Raw genomic sequence first — 17,506 nt, forward strand, 5'->3', positions numbered from 1 at the left:
TATATATATATATTTACAGATTAAAATAGATTAAAACCTCCCGATTAGCCACTTTGCACATATAATCATTTGTATTTTATAACACACGCGTGACAAGGTTGACACATGTATATCTCGCGATTCAATTATCTCGTCCGGATAAGCGCCGCACACTTTTCGCTCGATAGTCGGCGATCGCGTGATTGCGTATCGCGCACGCGTGTATAATTCGCGTGTGTCACGCGGCGCGTTATATTGTCGCGAAGTCACGCGAGGAATTCAACAGCGCGTCGCTCGTCGCCCTCTCGCGCGATGGATGATGCGATGGTTGGAAATTGCCTCGTTGTGTTCACTTTCACGTGAAATTATCCTTCATTATGGGCGCGTCCCCCGAGAGGACGCATTAACGCATCGCAAAGTCGATCCGAGACGGGCGCGCTCGAAAACCTACAGGTGTCAACTTTTCCAATTTCCGTCAAGGGTACTGAAGATTACTTTCCCTTCCGTTACGTCAAAGGACAAAGATGTTTCTCTCGGACTTTATTACTTCGATACTAATTTCTCGATATCGAAGAAGAATATGGACAACTCGATGCCTGTCAAGCCGTAAAAAGCTCACAATTTTTCAAACTGAAATATCCTTTTCTCTTTATTATCGTTTGTACATTTTTTTTTATATTCTCTCTTCGTGTAATAATTCGATTCAGCTTGATTAGAGCCGACGATATTTTTTATCGCGCGTGTTTGGGGATTAAGTTCTCTCTTATTTCTCGAAGTGCATGGTGCCTGATAAGATCACTGAATACTGAATTCAAGTCGAATGACGTATAGTTAGCCTTCATTAGCTCCTTTATTTCTTCCTCTGTGAGAAGGGAACGATAATCTCTATTCGATAAAATCTTACATGTGAAGAAAAGGTTCGCAATAGTTTCTCTTTGATTTAAACAAAACTGGCAAGCTTCCCTTATAATATTGAATAATAAGCTCGAGATAAGAGACATGTATCTAAAGCTTGGAAGAATCTTTTGATGCAGATATTTGATATGCAAATAAGTTTTACATCGTTACACAAGAGTGCCACATATATATTTTCCATATAGAATTCACTAAAAGAAACTAAATTTAAAAGAATATCTTCACTTCTTTGTTTTACAATCGAAAATAAATATTGCAAGGTATAGTTACAGGAACAAAATCAGATTTCATTCAACGGGTTTTTTCTTTTTTTTTTTTACATAAACAAGAATAAATAAAAATAAATGAAAGAATTGAATTTAATATAATAATTAAATAATGCTAGAACGTGTGTTAAATCCCTGTAACAAATATGATGAATTTTCGATTTACTGAGATTTTGTCCATCGATCAGTATAGGAACCCTTTAATCTAAACATGTCACGATCGTAAATTCAAGCTGATCTAGGATAAAATGTGAACTATATAACTGGGTCGAGTTCCAGCGTATTTGATAAGTAGCCCACAAACCCGTGCGCTGGTATTAATTATTAAAAGCACTAAGGTGGGACTATCTGCCTTTATGCTAGTGTCTCATGGGGAGCATTACTCGAGGAGAAGGTGAGGAGAACCCCGGGGACTCGACGATGAAGTGGCCCGCAGGTGAAACCTTTCCCAATTCCCTTAATTATTAAACACGCTGTCTCACTATCTCCTACCTTCAAAAAGTTAGAGTCGACAATGTGTGTCTTATCGCGACCGATTAATTAATCCTCGTGAAATTAAAGTAACGTTAAATAATATTAAAAATAATAGAAAAATAAGCAATTTATTTCTTAGGCTAAAGAGTGTAAATAAATTCTTTTTCAAGCATTTTTTATGTCGATTTTAAATTTATTTGGAAAATTAAAATTAGAGAGAAGTTCTCCAAAATTGCTTTTTCTGTATTACTTTAAACAATAATTTTATTTTTAGTAAAAAAGTCAATGTTAATGAGCCTAGTAATTAATGATCAGATTAAATTTTTGTCAAGATAATGTCTATTTGTATCTGGTTGGAAAACTAATTCTCCTGTCCGTTTAATGTTCGAAAATTTATTTTGTCTCGTAAATCTATTTTTAAAAAATTTTATTTAATTATTTATTGATTAAAAATCTATTGACGCCTTATATTAAAGGTATCATTGTTCACTTTAATTTAACATCTACCCTACTCTTTACACAAGGGATATGTTCCGTGCAAATAAACGGTATTATAGTACACGTGACTGAAAAATATCCTCTAATTAAACTCATCTCAATGCAAATTAGTGTACACAGAAAATATTTATTAAAGTAATTAGTCATGCGGGGCAGTCTATATTTACGGTAATCTCATGGCTTGTATTATAACACCGGTGGAAAAGGTTTTGCTGATGGAAATGGCATAGCTGGCATGTGACAGTTTTAAAACTTTGCGTTCGTCGCGTCTAAATGTACAGTATAAAATTTATCAATTCTAAAAGGATCGAAATATTATTAGACGTGTAAAAATATTTTGTGTTTCGTTTTAGATTTTTCTCATTCGAATATGTTAAATAAAATAACACAGAAATCCTTGAAACATGAAACATTCTTGAAAATTTTATTCTCGTAAAATACTCGAAACTATATAACAAATACGTAATTCAAGATGTAAAAACAAATAGATATTTTTCTTTTAAATTGAACGAATTTAACATCATGCCATGCATTTAATTTTGTCAAAAACGATATCATCAAAAAAACTCCTTTTCTTATTAAACGCCATAAAAATATGAATATTGTATGAATCCCATTACACTCCTTTTATACCAAGCATTATGGAACTACATGTTTTATATCTTTCTTGGTGGAAACTCTTGTTAAAGCTGCACTTCTCACGCTTATAAAAAAAGCAGTTTGAATAAAGAACGATCATACAACAAGCCATTATTATTTTATCTTGCAATAAGTTCGATTAAATAATTTAAATCGTATAGCAAGAATATCATTACCTATGATGCAATTATCTGTTCTTTTCTCCATTTGCTTTGCCATTTAAAGGCCATCGATAATAACACTATGACTGTTCAAATTATAGAAATAAAAATAATAATTGTGATAATTATTATTTATAATTTTATTTTGCAAAACAATTTTATTTTATAAGAAAATTTTCTATTGTTTCTTTTTTTTATTTACTAATATTTTATAAAATATTTATTATGTATGTTTTAGGCCTCTCTATTTTGTGTTTGATATAGTTTTATTTTTCTTATAACATTTATCTTTTTCGTATATGAATGACAAGCTAAAAAAATGTTAGCGATATTGTTTATTGCTAATAATTTTATTAAGAATTATCTTTTTATTTGTCTTCCTTTTCTAACTTTGACTAATTTTAGTCGCTTCACTATTAATTAATGAACTCTCTCTTTTCTCATCGACTTATTATGTTGCAAATGGAACGCTCGTCAAAATACACACATGGAGAAAACAATGAGAAATCTATGGGCAATTAGCGTACAGAAATTATTCCGTCTGAATGAGACCGGTCGTTAAATCAACTTCAAATTAATGATGCACGATTCATCTGAAAACGTTATACGCTATTTCCGAGAGCTATTACTGTCGAGTGTTATCGATACTACTGCGAGTCTTTTCCACTACTTATTGAAAACATGCTGAGATAGTAATCAATGTTATTTTAATCGGAAAATTTTCTCGGGAAACTATATTCTACTGTCATTTCATCTACAACAATCTCTTTTCTTTTTTTAAACAAATTCATAATGCACGATTTATTTTACAGAATTTTAAAATATCTGCGACTGGAAAAATCTGTACGTTTTAATAATGATATATATTTCAGGTAAAAGGTAATCAATTTTATCATCATTTAAATATGTTGTAGGGGAGGTTCTTTTGAGTAATCCCCGTAAGAAATATATAAGTAGGGGACGGCATTCGTTTAACAGATATAACAAATTGAAGTTTGACATGCTATTAAAATATGTGTATGCTGTGTAATTTGTTATTTTTTTATGAAAAAAAAAACTGTTTATGACATTTACACGTGGGCGGAGGAGGGGCTCCACCCCTAAATGTCATAAACATAAGAGAACTCCCCGCTCACGCATTCAATAAATAATATTTTTCAAGACAGGACTCACAAATTCGTGTAGTTACACGTTGAAAGCTGTTAACGAACTGCGAGAAATAGGTGAAACACATTATTGACAAAATATCCATGACCGTGTACCTATTCCGTAGATGTAAACACACTTTTTCTACGTCTGCTCTACAACAAATACAACGTATACAAACTTCACTTTTCCTAATATTTATAATGCCTGAGAAAAAAACATTAAAATTTTAATTTGTTATATCTCCTAAACCAATATCGTCCCCCACTTATATTTCTTGCGGGGAATTACTCAGAAAAACCTTCCTTATAATATATGTAAGTGGCGATAAAATCGGAGGTGTATTACCTTTTATGCAGTTTTATCTAATTTCAATCTAACTATTTTTCAAAGCGAAAGAATATTTCATTCCAGATACTTATGTACAGAAAAAAAATACAGCACTCTGTACAAAAAAAAAAACGTAGGTCTAGAAAAAAATCGTAGAGCAAAATTTAGTTATAATATATAAATAAATACTTTATTAAATACACGAGCGAATAAATATTGTTACGTGTTTATATCGTCAATTTCCATCCGTATGAATCGTTGCCTAATTTCTCTGGACAAAAATGTGGCGTAATTTTTCGCGAATCAGGCTTTCGTCGTTCGGGATTCAAGAGTGAGAAGAGGGCCGACTTTAAAAAGCGTAACCGTCCGTCGAGATAACGCACGTACACGGCAAAATTTAATTACCCGACGCGGTTTTATGGCGCCTGTCATCGTTACTGCACGCAACCCGGTGGTACCCCTTCGTATAGTTTTCGGTAATGAGGCACGGTCGAAAGGTCGGGGAGGGGGGGGGAGGGGAGAGGCAAAGGGAGAGAGATCGCGCCAGCCGGATTATAACAAAGTTGAAATATATAAACGCGAACGTAACATTAATGGCGATTATATCGAATTGTGGCTTACGTTGTATACCGTCGATTCGGATGGCAGGAATGTCGTAATCGACATTCCTGGTAAAAAAAAGCCGCTTTCCGGTTGGTCGGGACGACATTATAGGCTTCTGTACACACAGACGGTCTCCCTCTTTAATATACGAAACGACCGACGACTGATTATCCGGCTTATTTATACTCTTATGAAAAAATTATTTGAGAAAGAGAAGCGCGCTGCCCCGGACGTTTTGATGCTCGTAATACGTTCGCTTTTTTAAAGCGAGGTCCTCTCTCCCGCTAACGAGATCGTAACGCGCCGATACGGACGATCGGCTAAAATTCTTACCTCTCCGAGATGCTAATCGAAAAAAGGAGGGAAGGAAGGGATCGAGAGAGTAAGATGGGGACTCCCTCTCTCTCTCTCTCTCTCTCGTGGAGAAATACCTGCGCGACGTTTTCTCGTACGAAGGATTTAAAGAAGCAAAGTGCTATCTGCGAAAGCTCGATCGAACGCGCAATAAAAAGCGCAATAAAAGTGCTTCGCGACGAATTCGGTCGACGGTTTCTCTCGGCCGATCGCGTTTCCACTCGCACGGCTTCTCTCTGCGAGAGTGTCCTGGGTTGGCCACACTCCCTTTTTGCCTTTTGACTCTTTCCATCGATTCGAGAAGTGGACTTTCCCTCGACGGAAAATACGGAGCGCGAGTAGTTTTCAATTGTCGGCGATTAAAATTTTTAGGGGTTTTACATCATGTGTCTATGTATATGTGTTTGCGTGTATTTTTATGTTTCCCTCTATGGCAGTCCAATATTTATGAAACTACAAAATTGATGTATTATTAATAAATTAATTTGGAAAATACAATTTAATTCATTTTCAAAGACACGATATTTGCAAAATATTTAATATTAAAAAGTAGATATAAGTTAATAATGATCTCGTATATTAATTTGATAGAAAAAGCCGAATGTGGACTTTCCCTCGACAGAAAATACAGAGCGCGAGTAGTTCTCAATTGTCAGCGAATGAAAATTTTGGGGGTTTTACACCATGTGTCTATATGTGTTTGCAAATATCTTTGTATTTCCCTCTATGGCAGTCCAATATTTATGAAACTACAAAATTGATGTATTATTAATAAATTAATTTGGAAGATACAATTTAATTCATTTTCAAAGACACGATAATTGCAAAATATATAACGTTAAAAAGTAGACTAATAATGGTCTCGTACATTAATTTGATAGAAAAAGCCGATTTTAGAGTTGCCTAGAAGTCTGTCATTGTCAGCCGCTGTTATTGTGTAGCGTTAATGGCGGGAACGAAGCGCGTCTTATATACATTACGGTAACGCAAATTCACTAGTGGAAGTATCGCGTTACAAAAGATACTCGCGTTACACCTGCTTAAGTACCTAAGCAACGCTCCTTAAATTATGCAAATGTGCATCACGGCAAAACGCGGCGGCGAATTTTATCCTCCCGCGCTCGTTTCGTGAATAGCTCGAAATATGAAACTAATGCTAATGTTTGTTAATTTTATATTTTGTTTCATTACGTTATACTAGGTTGCCTCGCGTTTTAGTAATATGCGTGCGATATATATTCAAATTTCATACAATCTTATCAACGTCATTATAACCATAACACTTTTTAAAATAATTGAAGAAAATTTTCCAATACAAAATTTGTAAAAATTTAATATTTGTAGTTTCCCCCCCCCCCCCCCCGAACATGGATTTTACATTATCTTTCTTTGCTTTACGAAATCATGGGAGACCAAGGGAAAAGCATAACCATTACGAACATTATCCACATAGATCACGCGCTGTTTACATAGTTACATAGACCCGTTAGAAAGTGGTTCTTGTAGATTGTACACACGAAGGCATAGACTAGGCAAGCCATATCGTATAAATCCACGTATCATTGAACAAACAAATGTGAAATTAATTGTATTGTGTACACTTGAGACAAAGAGAGAGAGAGAGAGAGAGAGAAAGAGAGGGGGTCTAGTAGATATCAATATATAATATATCAAAATGTATCTCGGAAGAAACGAGAAGAAGCAATATATCAAACGGTTGAATAATATCAGTGTTTGTCAAATTTTCCTCTGTATAAATATCTCTTTCGCAGATACAACGTTTATCCAACTCGTGAAATTGGTACAATATAAGAATTACGTGACTCGCGACAGAGCTTTTATGAGATGCCCTGTACACAAATAATATAAGCTACGGTACACATACACATAGGCAAACGTACGCTCATGGGAAAAGAGTAGACAGGAAGAAAGAAGGGGAAAAAAGAGAAAATGCGTCGCGTGCATCTACATAAATTCTTTACTGCTACGTGCATCGCATATTTCCGATATTCTTGCGCGGCGTGTAAGCTCTTAGAACTTTAAAGAAATATTTTCCATCATGATCTGTGTAAAGCTATGTGGCGCATTTGATAAACCGTTGTGTCGCTCGTAACAAACGATGCTTGTTGCTGATAATGCAATAAATGACTGTAAAAAAGAAAGCTACAAATTTCCTTATCGTCTCAAATCTGATATTTTTTTCCATACTTTTGTATGGCCCCGCAAACACGCAATCTTTTCGATTATATGTTCCATGTAAGGGGTATCCCTCATATAATTCGCTCTCTTATTATTTAATAAGAATTTAAAATCCAATCTTTTCAACATATCTTTGCAACAAAATTGACAAACTTCAGATAAAGTGTTTTTTGGCAGGCAATTTTTTTGCAGACGCACTATCTGAATTTTCAGAAAAACGATTCTGATGATTAAGAGAGATTGTCTGAAATTTCTTTGAGACTGCCAGGTCTGAAAATTCAGACAGAAACATGTGTGAATTTTTAAAAAATTTTTTACGGTGTACCTACACACAGAAAAATATTATTCTATTGCTAAGTAAAATGATTACTCAGTTTACTTTACTTCTTTTAAGTAACAGTTATCTTTAACAAAGAATATTTTCTTAATAATAGTCTTAAAATAAACTTGTCACAAATTTTAGAAATACTCATTATCATATACTCAAAAAAAGTAAATATTTTCTTTTGAAGAATATTATAAAATTTTATCGAAGAAAAGTCAGATATGGTTAATTTAATGTAAGAAAATTTAATAGATCAGAAAAATTTAATGTATTTCTTTCAATTATATAATTTAATATTCTTGATTGAAATATTAAATTTATTAGGATTCAGAATATATTTTGAATAAATTTGATGCTTATGATGAACTTATGATAGATTTCCGGATATATGAACTTTTGAAATACTTGAAACAAGTAATATTTACTTGTATATAGTATGTATTTTTCTGTGTGTAAGCTTCAAATTTCGATGTTTTGAAAAATCGGAGAGTCAATTTTACAGCCGTTTTAGAGAATCATACTGCACGTGGGGGGACCGACCCTCTCGATATCGCGGTATCGCGGTGAACGTCGTCGAAAGGCTCGCGAAAGGCGGACGACCTGCGAGCCGACCCGAGATCTCTTCCCGGCTGTCGATACCGCGATTCGCCTCCTCGCGCTCCTCTCTCTCCCTCTCTTCTCTTCTCTCTCTCTCTCTCTTTCTTATTGACGTGCTCGGCTCAGTTCCGGGATGCACACGTCGGGAGAGAAGAGCATGGACAAGGTTTTATTAACCCTCTCGCGTACACCACTCGTCGTCGAGTATATACGGGAACACGGTGCACATCGGCTACGAGTTTCTCTTTCTCTCTCTCTCTCTCTCTCTCTCGCTCTCTTCTTTCTCTCTGCTCGATGTACAAGCGTGTGTATAAAGCGCACGGCGCGTTCTGTACTCGCAATCGATCGTTGGCGCGTTGCCACCAGCTATAGAGCGCGTTTCTTCCTGCCTCTCTTCTTCTTCTTCTTCTCTTCTTTAACCTTCTCTCTTTCTTGCCGCCTGTGTATCTTTTCGGCCTGTCTATCGTCTCGTCCTGCACGGCGTTTGTGCATACCTTTCCCACGACCTATAAATTCGCTCTCGATGATATTGTTCAGCGCCTCATCGCGTCGTATCGAATCGCGTGGCGACGACGCTCAGATAAGAATTGCCGTTCAAAGATACCCGGTATTACGATCATTATTATATAAGCGAGATTGAATTTCGCTGCTGGATGGTAAGAACGAGAAATGCGCGGGTGTCTCGTTTTTAAACTACTCCTGTAATGGATATTTTATTGATATCCTTTGAAGGCGCCTCACTCGTCACTTTTGGCGAATCTCGTTCTTAGAACGATATGTGTGATTAATCAATATCTCATTTATATTATATCTTTACGCGTATATAAGAAAGGCCTATTAAATATAATTAGCATGATACATTTCATGAAATGCTTTTTTCATCATAATATATATGCATCCAAGATATATATATATATATATATATATATATTTTTTTTAAGAGATGTTAAATAGTTAAATATTTAAATTGAATATTTAAATATTCTATTATAAAAAATATATTTTCAGAATTTTTTACAAATTCCGAAATTCAGGAAACAAAGAAATTGAAACTTTAAATACGCCGTGTCTATTGTTTTACGAAAGATTATACGTTTTTGTGTGATAATACATTTATCATGTACACACAGAAAAATACATACTATATACAAGTAAATATTACTTGTTTCAAGTATTTCAAAAGTTCATATATCCGCAAATCTATCATAAGTTCATCATAGGGATCAAATTTATTCAAAATATATTCTGAATCCTAATAAATTTAATACTTCAATCAAGAATATTAAATTATATAATTGAAAGAAATACGTTAAATTTTTCTGATCTAATAAATTTTCTTACATTAAATTAACCATATCTGACTTTTCCTCGATACAATTTTATAATATTCTTCAAAAGAAAATATTTACTTTTTTGAGTACATGATAATGAGTATTTCTAAAATTTGTGACAAATCTATTTTAAGACTATTATTAAGAAAATATTCTTTGTTAAAGATAACTGTTACTTAAAAGAAGTAAAGTAAACTGAGTAATCATTTTACTTAGCAATAGAATAATATTTTTCTGTGTGTAGATGATACTTTTCTGAGATAAAATTTAGTGCCAAAAAAATTTCCAAAACTTTTCGATTTATTTACTGTAATTCAAAAAACATGATATTTCTCATTAATTTAGTTTAAAATTTAATATGTGTGTGTGTGTGTGTATGTGTGTGCGTGTGTGTGTGTGTGCGCGCGCAAATATAATATCTGAACAATTAAATTAAATGTTAAATTAAATGTTATTTGTTAATTTCTATGTAATAGATGTCTCTCATATCCGTTCTATTGTTTCACAAAACATCCATTCGCGCATTAATTTATTCAATTTTGTCTCATATCCCTCAATTTCATTGATAAAACGCAGAGCTAAAAAATATCGAATTAAATTCTTTTGCGGAATATTTTTTACTTCAAGTATCTCAAAAAGAGATTAATGAAACCGTTTAATATCGCGATTGTCTAAGAGCAAAAAGCAGTATGAAAGCTCATTCGATGCAAAATTGCCGTATCGATATTCCAAGGTTACTTCGCGAGGATGATTTCAATATTATTGAAATCTAATGCCTTAAGCCGACGTATGCACGCAAATTTCGATAAAAGCGGGGTTTGCGAAGTTAACTTTGTGTTTCCGCGTGATAGCGCGAAATTGCACCGCTCTCCACAGGTGAATAAAACAATGGATATCTGATAAAATCGCTTCGCTCATAGACTAATTTTTTTTCCGCCACCGCCGAGGCAATTGTGCAAATTATACGAGCAGATGCTGATAAATACGCAAAAATGTCCGCACGATAAATCGAAAAGCTCGGTACATAATGCAAAGCACAGCACGGAAATCCGGTTTCTCGGATTTCTCGATTTTGCACGCTTTACGTAAAAAGTTACCCAACCTGCACATCAATTACCGAGACTATGCAAGAAAGAAGATAATGGTATTATGTAACTTGTGTAATTTTTTAATTATAATGATAATAAAATAATATTTGTCAAGTGTTGCGAGGAAAATAATAAATATGATTAATTGTTTTACGAATAACAACTGACTTTTTGTCAAGAACTAAAAAAGCGTAGTACCAACAATTATCTAGTATTATCGAATTTTCTCAGGCAATAAAATTTGCGCGAAAATAATAATCATTTCTTTAAAACAATATTAAATGTTAATATGACAATTTTTAATTAAAATAACGTTATTAATTAACACTGCTTTTATGCGTCAAAAATTCTCGTGTGACCGTCGTTAAATGTAAATGTTTCTAAACAATAAATGTTTCATTGTCAAAACAAGGATGAATAATTGCTGTTAATAATTAATTGGCCTCGAGAGACTAGCGACTATAATAATAAGCTTTCAATTAATTCTGCACATTTCGGATTATAATCGATGAGCGGAAAGATAAAACTAACTCCTTTTAATCCTGCGCATTTATATTTTATGGTTCTTATTGATTTTCGTTCAGGCAAGAATAATACGAGCGATTTAATTTTGAAAAAATATAAATCAAACTTTGATACACTGAATTTGTAGAGATTGTAAGATAGAAATCACAAGTAGATATATAAACATTTTCAAAATCTGGTTTAAGTTTATATCACACAAAACGAGAACAGAAGCCCGATATGATAAAATTTCATTCTGCAATTTCGATTTATTTTTTCATTAAGTATCAGCCTCTTGTCAATTGTACCATGAATTACGGACCACCGTGTATATTGATCTTTTAGTATTATTTAAATTTAAATATACATGCCTTTGATCAAATCCAATATGAACTTGTCACAATATTCAGAAATATTATTGTAAAATACGCTATATGTAAAGTACATCGAATATCAATGCGGAAGAATATTAAAATAAATAACAAGGATCTATTACATATCCATGACTGACATTCAATATAATAATCACAGTGTTGGATATAACCTCTGGTTTATTAATACAGTTAACGATCGATATATTTAGCAGGAATATCGATTCACAAACATTTATATACATATTCATAGGTATTATTAACAATAGTTTCTGCAACAGGCAACACATAATTCAAACTCGTAGTAAGAGAGACAATCAGAGAATAATTAATTCGATACATTCTCGTGAGATCTAGATATATTTAACTTTTGACTATTTCTACGGGAATCCTAACAAAAATTGCGACTATTTCTCCTTTAGTATACTGTTCCTCTTTAATCAACCACCATGCGACAGTTGCTACGACGACTTTTGATTGAAGTAGCATTTAAAATTGGCTTTGTGCAATCGCACTTAACGAACGCTTTACAATATCCTATTCATCGCATCGGAGAAAGACAGACACAGTTTAGAATTTAATATAATGGGTATTAGCGATATTACTAGCAGGCCACTAGAAGGGGTCGGAATAAGTAGTCGGCTCCCGGGGGTGCGCAGCTGTTCGAACTCGGAGGAGGGATTCGGGATGAACGGGAGAAGGAGAAGGATTTGAAGGAGAGAAACGGGGAAAAAAAATTTTTTTTTTTCCCCGTCAAACTTTGAATCTCGCCAGAAATGATGGTGTATGTGTGAAGGTTTCCTCTCCTCTATCTCTCAACCTGTTGAACAACCTTCTCCGATCCCTAACCGACATAACGCACGATTTGTTTTCCCGCGACATTACCGTATCCCCGATTTCGCGACGATGTTTTGCGGCTCGTGTGGAGGAGATTTGCATCTTGGAACGATTTTTATAAGTTTTGTCAAGAAATTATATTTTCTATTTTTAATTATATTTAATTATATTTAATTAAATTAAATTTATTCATTTATTTTATTATTATTATATTATTATTAATTTATTTTCTAATATTTTATTTATATTTGTTTCTTTTAAGTTTCTCGATTTTATAAACAAAACTGATATTTTCGATGATAGATATATATTTCTAAAATAAAGAACAATTAAGATATTCTAAAATATTTTCAACCTACAATCGAGATTCGTCCCTAAATGCTGTCAATGACATAAATATTTCTTTCGATCATAAATATCGATAATACATGATTCGATCGGCGAACAATTGACGCAATGCGATTTCCTCACGTGTCAAGTCAAAAACGACGTTACGTATTGACAGCGTCGCAATATGTAACATCGCACGGTTATCCGCTTGTGCGCGGCTTATATCGCCGTTTCGCTTTTGGAAGATGGTAATCCCGCGATCGACGCAGTTCGCAACCGCCACCATCGAGAGCATAACTACATTGGGTCGCCTATTCCGAAGGGTAACTGTTAACAGATTTGAAAAATACCCATAAAATAGAGAAACTGTCAAAATCTGTTTCGCGTTTTATTCAGATTCGTTGATCCGTATTTTTATCACGCATTCGCGACCGAATACGCTCGTAGAAATTTTACTATAATTTTGTTATGATACGAAATGATGGTTTTAAATTACATTTCCAAATATGTGTAAATATTTCGTAAATTACCAAGGCAATGGAGACACACAATCCGCGGAAAATTTATCCTTTCAACATCGTCACCGTTTCGCTCGCGGCTACTTCAATCGTTAAATTAGCGACATTCGTTTGACGTAACAAAGCGCTTGAGAAACAGCGCTGTTAATATTTGAGAAATTAGTCACGGTGAAAGAGACTCTCTTTTTCTTTCTGTTAACAAATCGAGGACAATTCAAACGAGCGAGGAGATTGCACGACGATTCAACGATATCGTTCCACGACGGCTTTACTTTATTAGGCTCGGTTCGACTCTATCTATTTATCGTTTAGCCACTTTTGCAGAAACACGTCCGGAGCAAGATAGATTATATCGTATTGTGTAAAGCGCGGGTTTTACAATTGTCTTGTTATGGACTCGAATTTTCTCAGGCCATAAGATTTGCGCGAGAATAATAATCATTTCTTTAAAACGATATTAAATGCTATTATGAAAATTTTTAATTAAAATAATATTATTAATTAACATTGCTTTTATGCATCAAAAATTCTCATGTGATCGTCGTTAAACGTAAACGCTTCTAAATAACAAATGTTTCATTGTCGAAACAAGGATGAATAATTATTGTTAATAATTAATTGGCCTCGAGAGACTCGCGACTATAATAATAAGCTTTCAATTAATTATGCACATTTCGGATTATAATCGATGAGCGGAAAGATAAAGCTAATTCCTTTTAATCCTGCGCATTTGTATTTTATGGTTCCTATTGATTTTCGTTTAGGCAAGAATAATACGAGCGATTTAGTTTTGAAAGGATGTAAATCAAACTTTGGTACATTGAATTTCTGTAACATAGAAAAAAGTCACAAGGAGATATACATATATAAAGATTGCAACGACTTGTGCCTGCATATCTGAACCCCGGAATGATACGAGCAGCCTCTAAAATGGGGGTGGCTGGCGGCGGTTTCGCTCGGTCGTTTACGCGATAAAGACGTGGGTATAAAGACACCGCTCCCCTCCTACAACAGATGGAGAATTTCATTAAACCGACGATACTCGCCAAGTCGAACCAAGTAATGTCGCGCCCTTATTTTAATCACCACATGGGGAAAAGCGACGAAAACCACGGAATTTTCGCGACTTCCGCAAGGAAATCGCGGCCAACTAGCGAGGAAGGCGACGAATAAAGTTAACTCTCTACAACGAGTACGATCTTTCCATTTTCCCTTATGGAGGTTTCCCGATTTACATTTTTCACATTTCTAAATTATTTTTTAATTATTTTACCTACCTTATCAGTCTATTAAATTGTAATGTTATATTAAAAAATTCGAAAAGCGATCAATGCAATAAATACTATCTTTTTGTACGCAACAGATTTGATGTTATATTACAATGAATATTGTTAAAAAAAATATCTGGTAATTTTGAAATATTCCGTGTGTAAAGTATCGTTAAAGAAGTACTTTCTTTCTCTCTGTCTTTCTCAATTTCTTTCTTATAAACAGTTTATAAACAGTAACAGATGTTGGCGTCGTCATACGGTGAAACGAGAGCTTAAAGGAAATCTCGGAAAAGTAGTCGGCTTTGCCATTCAGATGCAAAAATTTTCTACGTTCTGATTCGCGCGCGAAAGTTTCGGAAACTTTGAAAAATTGCACATCCGTACGGACCAGGCTATAAATAACAGTCGGCGGCAAGAAACGCGTGACTTATGTTATACGCGAGCGTATGTGTCTCTCCCAGTGCATTAATATTTTCTCGGAATCTTGACAGGACTACGCCTTTTTATTGCAACGTATGCACGATGTAAGTCCAAACGTTCGGAGGTACGAGACTCGAGATACGATATTTCTTTTTCATCTGTCGCGCAATCACCGACTGTCATCACCAAACACTAGCTACCCGAAGTCCTTTAATGACAATTTCCAAGCTTGTAAAAAAAACATAATGAATGAAATAAATAATTTTCAAACCTGTTAATATAGAATGCTTCTAAAAACTCGCGCTTTAAAATAGCTTCCAACTTTTTGCATACATATTTAATTTTATTCATCGCTATTAGCGCTGAATAAAATTTTCTCATATATAATAAAATTACCTCTTAACTTTCTATTTATAATTGTATTTAATGTTTTATCTTAAACCTCAATGTAAAAGTGGATTTTTATATTAAAATACAGAACTCACTACAAATTATTTTTAAAAAAAGTTTTTAAAATTAGTTGGAATTAATTAAAAGTTTTGTTTATGAGAGTAAATATTATAGAATAAGTTTTTCTTCTTTAGCCGCTGTTCTAATTTAGAACTTTAATTTTGAATTAAATTATATTGTTATATAAAGATCATTTTGCTAGAACTAAAAAAAATTGCTAAATTTATTTATAAATTTGTGAAGTAAGATCTCCTTTTTATTGAAACTTTTTCTTCATGAGAACACTACGTTATTCGTAAATAGCAACATCCATAAGTAAAAAAGGCTAGTGATTTGTCACTATCGATACAGGAAAAATGCCAATATTTGTTGCCGTTTTAATTTAGTTTTTAGACGGCGCGATATTCGATATTCCAATATCCACTATAGTCCCCTGTTTTTTCAATATTCCATTTTTTTTTTTAAACTGATGGTTTTTTCAGTTTCACTGAAACATTACTGACTATATTACTTGTTCATCGTTCGATCAAGAGACAATATTTTGAGAGAAGCCTCGTCAAAAAGAAATAATAGAATAAGCAAAAGACGGAAAAGGAGATGAGCGGAGAAAAATTTGAATCGTACCGATTCGACTAGATAATTAAAATGGAATTAAAATGGCAAAAATTTTCCTTTTGTTCGAAATTCTACCATTTTACACGAAACTCGCAGAAACATGAAGCGCGATTATCGCGTTGCAGATGTTTAATAATTCCGATAAACGACGATAAATGTCATCGGTGCGCTCAACTAATCGCTTCTGTCGCTTGTAATAAAATGGAATAACGACCGTTGATTTCGCGGCTGTGTTCTTTCGGTTAAACAAACGAGTGAATCATGTGCGATTACCGGCCAAATCTATTGGAAGTAATAGTGTGTTCACAGTGGCGCGTGCAAATTATACAGATTGATTGCTCGCGGTAATGAATTGCGAGATCGATGAACATTGCACTCGAACGGCACGACTTCATGCTATAAATCTAAGCGTGCCGCTGCATTAGCGCATAATAGTAAAACAGTGCGCAACACAAAAAAAAAAAAAAAACCGTACGTTTAGCGAACACGCCGATTATTCTAAATCGTGCGTATCGTAAAGTACGCAAGGTACGAATGAGAATTTTAGATTACCAGTCCCCCTCTGGCTTAAATCGTATAAAATAACCCGATACTAACTTGATGTTCGATAACTTTGTAATGCTAGCTTTTGTAAAAACAAACACGAACAATTGACTTTTTATAAATCGATATTCGTCACACTGTAATAAGGACGGAGGTAGAAATCGTGACTATAGTAAAATGATTTATAAAGTTTATAAAGAATGCTGTATGAAATTATAATATGTTTTATATACGTAATGTTTAACCATATATTACTAATAATACAATGGAAATTTTTCTCTAAAATATTTTATGTGAAGTGCGTTATCTTGCTTTATATTTTCTTGTAAAAGAAAACAGTGGAGATTAATTAAAATAAAAATTATAAGTATCATAATAAAATTATAATATTATAAAATAAAATTATAAGTGTAGTAATAATAATCTTGCTTCAAGGAAGAGTATTTTTTTTTTCAAATCTTGAGCATCCCTACCGCGATAAAATTATCCATCAATTCAATTTCATATAATTGCATTTAGGAATCGTCAGATCCCGAAATAGAGAGCTTTGCATTTACCTGGAAATGATAGCAGCGCGTTTTCTTCGTTTCCGCGCATTCTCTCTCTTACTCCCTCACTCTAATTTTCATATAAATGTCAAGACAAAATCTCGGATATCTCAAAGACCACGAGAAGACCGCTCTAATTGCAAGGATTTGGCAGGATACACGAAGGACCGTCGTCCTATTTTGTGTTCGCTCGG

The 17,506-nt window shown here is 33.9% G+C and overlaps 1 protein-coding gene across 4 annotated transcripts in view; it reads right to left on the reverse strand.

Moving 5' to 3' along the window:
• The window catches only part of LOC115244909, a 91,859-nt gene that overhangs the window by 11,365 nt on the left and 62,988 nt on the right, over positions 1-17,506 (reverse strand). The window contains exon 1 of one of the 4 annotated variants that reach the window (XM_029822925.1): positions 4,106-4,125. The exons of the other annotated variants lie outside the window; for them this stretch is intronic. The gene's annotated coding sequence lies outside the window, so the exon portion shown is untranslated. Of the gene's footprint in view, positions 1-4,105; positions 4,126-17,506 lie in introns of those variants that run through there. 4 annotated transcript variants of the gene reach the window in all.

The sequence above is a fragment of the Formica exsecta genome, unplaced genomic scaffold, assembly GCF_003651465.1.
Source record: "Formica exsecta isolate Colony F162 unplaced genomic scaffold, ASM365146v1 scaffold878, whole genome shotgun sequence".
In the NCBI taxonomy this organism is placed as follows: domain Eukaryota; kingdom Metazoa; phylum Arthropoda; class Insecta; order Hymenoptera; family Formicidae; genus Formica; species Formica exsecta.